At 37.1% G+C, this 5,504-nt stretch overlaps 1 long non-coding RNA gene across 1 annotated transcript; it reads right to left on the reverse strand.

The window, feature by feature from the left end:
• Positions 1-3,375: 3,375 nt before the first annotated feature.
• Positions 3,376-5,228, reverse strand: LOC121907511. The gene is made up of 2 exons (XR_006098896.1): positions 5,005-5,228; positions 3,376-3,864 (listed from the first exon to the last, which is right to left on the reverse strand). It is a non-coding gene; the product is annotated as an uncharacterized LOC121907511 (long non-coding RNA).
• Positions 5,229-5,504: the final 276 nt, after the last annotated feature.

Raw genomic sequence — 5,504 nt, forward strand, 5'->3', positions numbered from 1 at the left:
CATTTTAACAGTTGTTTGCTTGTTGTCATGTGGACAGACCTGACAAAGGATGAATCTGTTTAATGCAATTAAATCACATCAAAATTTAAGTTTATTTACACTCATACCAGCTGTTCTGAACGGGGCTGTATAGACAGGATTAAAAGGCTGCTGTGGTGCTCGATCCTTGTGGCATTTTGACCAAAGCAGGTCAGATATATTTTATTATTAAAATGGTCATAATATGGAGTCTTTAAGATGATATATTGAACTTGTTAGCAAACAGCTGCTTATTTCCACATCCAGCAGTTACAGAGCAACATTATCATTCATGTGGAGTCGTGTTTCTGTCCACCTGGTGAATGTGAGTCCAATATTCACTCTCTTTTAGCTCTGTTTTTACTCTCTACCAACTCCTGAGGGAAATATCTGGCTCTTTAGCTGCTAAACGTTCCACTATGTTCACCAGCTAGTCTACAGCTAACTGGGAAAGCACACAGGAAGCGAGATGTGAGCGGCAACGGTAACGGCTACGAACGCTTTCTTCCATCCAATCCACACTGACTCAGTCTCCCATAAACGTCTACCGGTACCCACACTGCTGTTGTAGTTCTTTTAATGGTGAATATAGTTTTATTTTCTCTGTGCACAATGAAAACATTTAACTTTGTTGAAAGTAAACTCCAGGAACACACTTCTTCTTCTTCTTTTTTTTTTTTCAGTAACACTAATGAAAGAAACGTATTACGCTTCGTGTGCTTTGTTTTTATTATTGAACGCTGCTATCTGACTAGAAACACAATGCAGATATTAGCTCTCCAGCTAATGAAACTAGCTGCCTCCGTCAACCACAACACATTTCACAACAAAACACCCCCACACTGACAGGTCTCCCTCTCCAGAGCACACACAGCTGAGCATTTTAATGCTCTGGCTGTTGTGGAGTAAAAAGTATTGAAATACAGCAGAGTAGAAAGACAGTTGTCAAGTTCTCAGTTGAAATGAAACTGAAATTTATTTTTGTCTGAAATCAATAACAGAAACAATTATGTCATATATATGTAAGTATATATTATACATCTCTCTCTCTCTCTCTCTCTCTCTATATATATATATATATATATACACTCATACTGTTTAAATTATAAATTAGTTACATTACACAACTGATCATTTATTGTACTGTGGTGTATTTTCATTAAATGTCATTGGTGTGCTTAAAGACAATATTAAGCTATGCAGATTGATTTTATAAGTTTATAAGCAATAAGGGCTAGTGTGATACAATTTGTATTGGTGTAGTTATAATCTCATGAACCATATTTAATCACAATGTACGTATAGAGGCACAGTAGAAGAATCATAATCATACACTGGAGAAATTTGAGTGTGTTTGTATTACATGTCACTTTGCTTGGGTCTGCTAAAGTCTTCACCTTTTAAAAAATACTCTCTGGAGGAGATCAAGAAATAAGGGTGTAAAATGACTAGAATAACTTATAAAAAAAATAAAAGGCCAGAAGACAACTTGGCAATAATGGTGTAAAATGATTCCCAATACTTATATATAAAAATTGGATATAATCAGGTAGAATTGAATATGCCAGTACATATCCTCAAACAGCTCAAAACCTGTTTTGAAGAGTTTTGACCAACAACGAGTGACGGAGATAAAAGTAATATAATAATTGGTCAAAAATTAGGGAGGGTGGATGATAAGGTGTGACCTAAGCCGACCCAAGGGCATAAAAACAATGCCCCAAAGAAAAAACCTTTGGAGCGATTTGGTTCTTTGTAAAAGTGCTACTTGCTCCCCTTTTTTTGCCGGCATTAAAGAACACTTTGCTGCTTGGACCTCTGACTCCCTCTTTATTTTCAAAAGAGAGTTTTTTGTTCTGGTACCTTTTTCTGCAACAATTTGATACAACAGTACAACTACAACAATTAAATCTCTAATTACTAGATATTATCTCAGTGTTAATTTGATCATTATTGAACAATGTCAAACATTATTATGCTCCACAATACAGTAAAATTTTTTTGTCCTCATGGTTGTTCATCTTCTTCTTCTTCTTCCACAGTCTCATGAGAACATGGACATTTCCCCTGGAAAGGCAAATCCATGATTGGCTATTAATTATGTAATTTGGGATCTAATGTGCATATAGTAAACACCTAAAACAGTATGAGAACATAGCCTTTGACGTAGCCTCTGTAATTCTTTGATGCTAAAACGATTAGCGCCATACTCCAGGAAGTATAGCTAAATAAAAACAGTTTCAGGTGGTCTAACCTAGCTTGTTAGTTAGTGGATTATTCAAGTTTTCAACCAAGTAGGGTCCATTTGGTAGTTAATAGCAAAACGTTTAAGCTATGCTAACCGTTTCATGTGTGTGAATGGAAGATGCTAAAACAATTAGCATCACATGCTAATAAATAAAAACAAAGATTTGGCTAGTTTAACCTGTTGCTAGTTAGTTGATTAGTTAAGCTTTCTAACCAAGTGATAGATTTGATATTTTATTCCATATCAGCAAAACGTTTTAGTGAATGAACAGAAAATAAAATGGAACTTGAGCTGAAAGTGAGCTGTCAATCAAACGTGGACACGCCCACACAGTCCTGAGAAATGCTTTGAGCTGTTTTTGAGCTCAGTTTTCTAATAGTCATGAATGTTTATTTTCATTTATATTTTTGTGGATGCTTAATGAGACACTCAACTTTGATATCATTTATGCATTTTTATGATTTCAAGTCACGTTTCGAGAGGCTTTAAAACTTCTTTAAATAGCTTCTTATGGGGCATTAAAGCAGTCTTATTGTTCCTTTAAAAGTAGTGTCTGCTGCTCTTCTTACCTTCTATAATATAAACCAGACTGTGTTCATTATATTAATTTCAGGGCCGTGGAGCCTCCTGCTCATCTTTAAAGCTGCTAAAGAGTCCTGTGTTGGGACAGCAGAGCCACAGCTGAAAAGCTTATAAATGTTGACACAGTGTCCCCTGCGGAGCCGCTGGGCGAAGTTGTTATTACACTGTTTTGACATCAGAGGCTGTAACCGCAGCTGACTGGGAGCTCCAGCTGCGAGAAGAGCCGAGTCATCACAGCCCTGATTAAAAAACACAGAGGAAGACTGTGCATGGGTGATACTCTGCATCAGGAGTCCTACCGGCCTAAATAAGAGTAGAAAAGAAAGCCGGCACCTTGTAACTCCTTTCAGCTTCCTCTCTAGATTGCAAATGAATAATTTCTCGACTCCCTCGCCGACTCTGCTGCCTGTAAATTAGCAAGTGAGACGAGGAACCTGCTGCTTTGAATTTGAAGGTGAGAAAATTTGATCTAGTTAACTTTCAGCGAGAAGACACCTCCGATCACACTGCGAGATTTTTTTTTTACATCTTCACAGCCTCAGTCTAAATAAAACATCGACATGTGCAGTGGTGTAAGAAATATTCAGATAATAATCAATACAGCAGTGTATAAATACTCCATACCTAGTTTAGTCCAGTGGTTCCCGATGATCCAATGTTCCGCAATGACACTGTCACAGTCACTCTGCTGATTCTGTTTATAGCTTTTAGTGTTCTTGATTTAACTAAAGTCTAACGTCCAAGTTGTCAACCGCTGTCACCTGAGGGACACAGTTTATATCAAAATATGTCAACCTGAATTCTTAATCTCAGCATCATAACTGTGTCGCAAATCATTAGAACCTCCCTTTTAAAAAAGATGTTTGTTTCTCTGTGATGTCTTTAAAATCAGAATCAGTGAATCACCTTTGAAACCAGAGAGAGACGTCACTCCATATAACTTCAGATCTTTGGTTCACAATCATCAGATATTGGACTTTTTCTCCAGTAAAAGGTTTTACAGCGACATCTATGATCTGTGTGGAAACAGGAAGTGTTGAGAAGCAAACGCAGCGTGTGACTCTGATGCAGTAGAAGAAGAAGTATTCAGATCCTTAACTGAAGTAGAAGTACCAATACAGCAGCCCTGCATGAAAAATCCTCCTACAGTAAAAGTACATAAGTATTATGAGCTTGATGTAGTTAAAGTATTGCAGTAAAAGTACATAAGTATCATGAGCTTGATGTAGTTAAAGTATTGCAGTAAAAGTACATAAGTATTATGAGCTTGATGTAGTTAAAGTATTGCAGTAAAAGTACATAAGTATTCTGAGCTTGATGTAGTTAAAGTATTGCAGTAAAAGTAGTGGTTTGGTCCCTCTGACTGATATATTATTATATATGACATCATTAGATTATTAATAGTGAAGCATCAGTGTTAGAGCAGCATGTTACTGTTGTAGCTGCTGGAGGTGGAGCTAGTTTACACTACTTTATATACAGTTAGCTAGTTTAGTCCAGTGGTTCCCAACCTAGGGGTCGGGCCCCTCCAAAGGGTCAGCAGATAAATCTGAGGGGTGGTGAGATGATTAATGGGAGAGGAAAGAAGAAAAAACAAAGTTCTGATACACAAATCTGTTTTCAGTTTTTGGACTTTTTCTCTAATCTTTGATTTTTGCTGAAATATTGGATCATTTGAACATTTATTGAAATGAAAGCATGTGAGAAGTTTAGAGGGAAAAATCACTATTTGGTGGAGCTGTTAACAACTCATAGACATGTGAAATGTGACCCCGACTACACACTGCTTTTTGTAAGACGTCAAAAGCCAAAAAGGTTGGAAACCACTGGTTTCATCTTTAACAATGTGTTGTATTTTAAAAGCTTGTTATATTATCCATTGTGTCAAATCTTCATCTGAAAAGTAACTAAAGCTGTCAAATAAATGTAGTGGAGTAGAAAGTACAATATTTCCCTCTGAAATGTAGAAAGTAGCATCACATGGAAATACTCAAGTAAAGTACAAGTACCTCTAAACTGTAGCTGAGAACAGTACTTGTTTAAATGTATTTAGTTACTTTCCACCACTGCATGTATAAAGTGTCAGGCTGTGGACATCTGGTGATTAGAGAGCAGCTCCTGCTTAATCTGATCAGCTGCTCAGCTGTTGTTTTTACCTTCCTTCAGTTCTGATGATGAGAAAGCTGATCACAGAGGAGTTGATGATATTCAGCGTTTCCACCTGAACTGAACTGATCCCATCACTGCTGATGACATACGACACATGTAAAACCATTTCCATGATATCTAGCGACTGACAGGTCTGTGATAATCATTTTGAAGTTGAGACACCAGCAGTTATGATGCTCACTCAGCACACTCATACTGACCATTAGAAGATCCCTTCATAATGACCTTACAATGGAAGTCATGGGGGACAAAAATGTATTTCAAAGTTAATCTGAAGCTAATATGAAGCTTCAGTGTCCAAATGAGTCAAATCAAGTAGATATCTTTCAACGTTACAGTCTTTTTAGTGCCAAAGTTCCTCTTTTTGTTACTATACTTCCACCTGCAGCTCAACTGTCCGAGGAAACACAAAGAGGGAATTTGATGCTAAAAAGACTGTAAATGTGTCAGATATCCACTTGATATGACTAACTCAGACTGCCGAAGC

The sequence above is a fragment of the Thunnus maccoyii genome, chromosome 11 (assembly GCF_910596095.1).
Source record: "Thunnus maccoyii chromosome 11, fThuMac1.1, whole genome shotgun sequence".
Lineage (NCBI taxonomy): Eukaryota > Metazoa > Chordata > Actinopteri > Scombriformes > Scombridae > Thunnus > Thunnus maccoyii.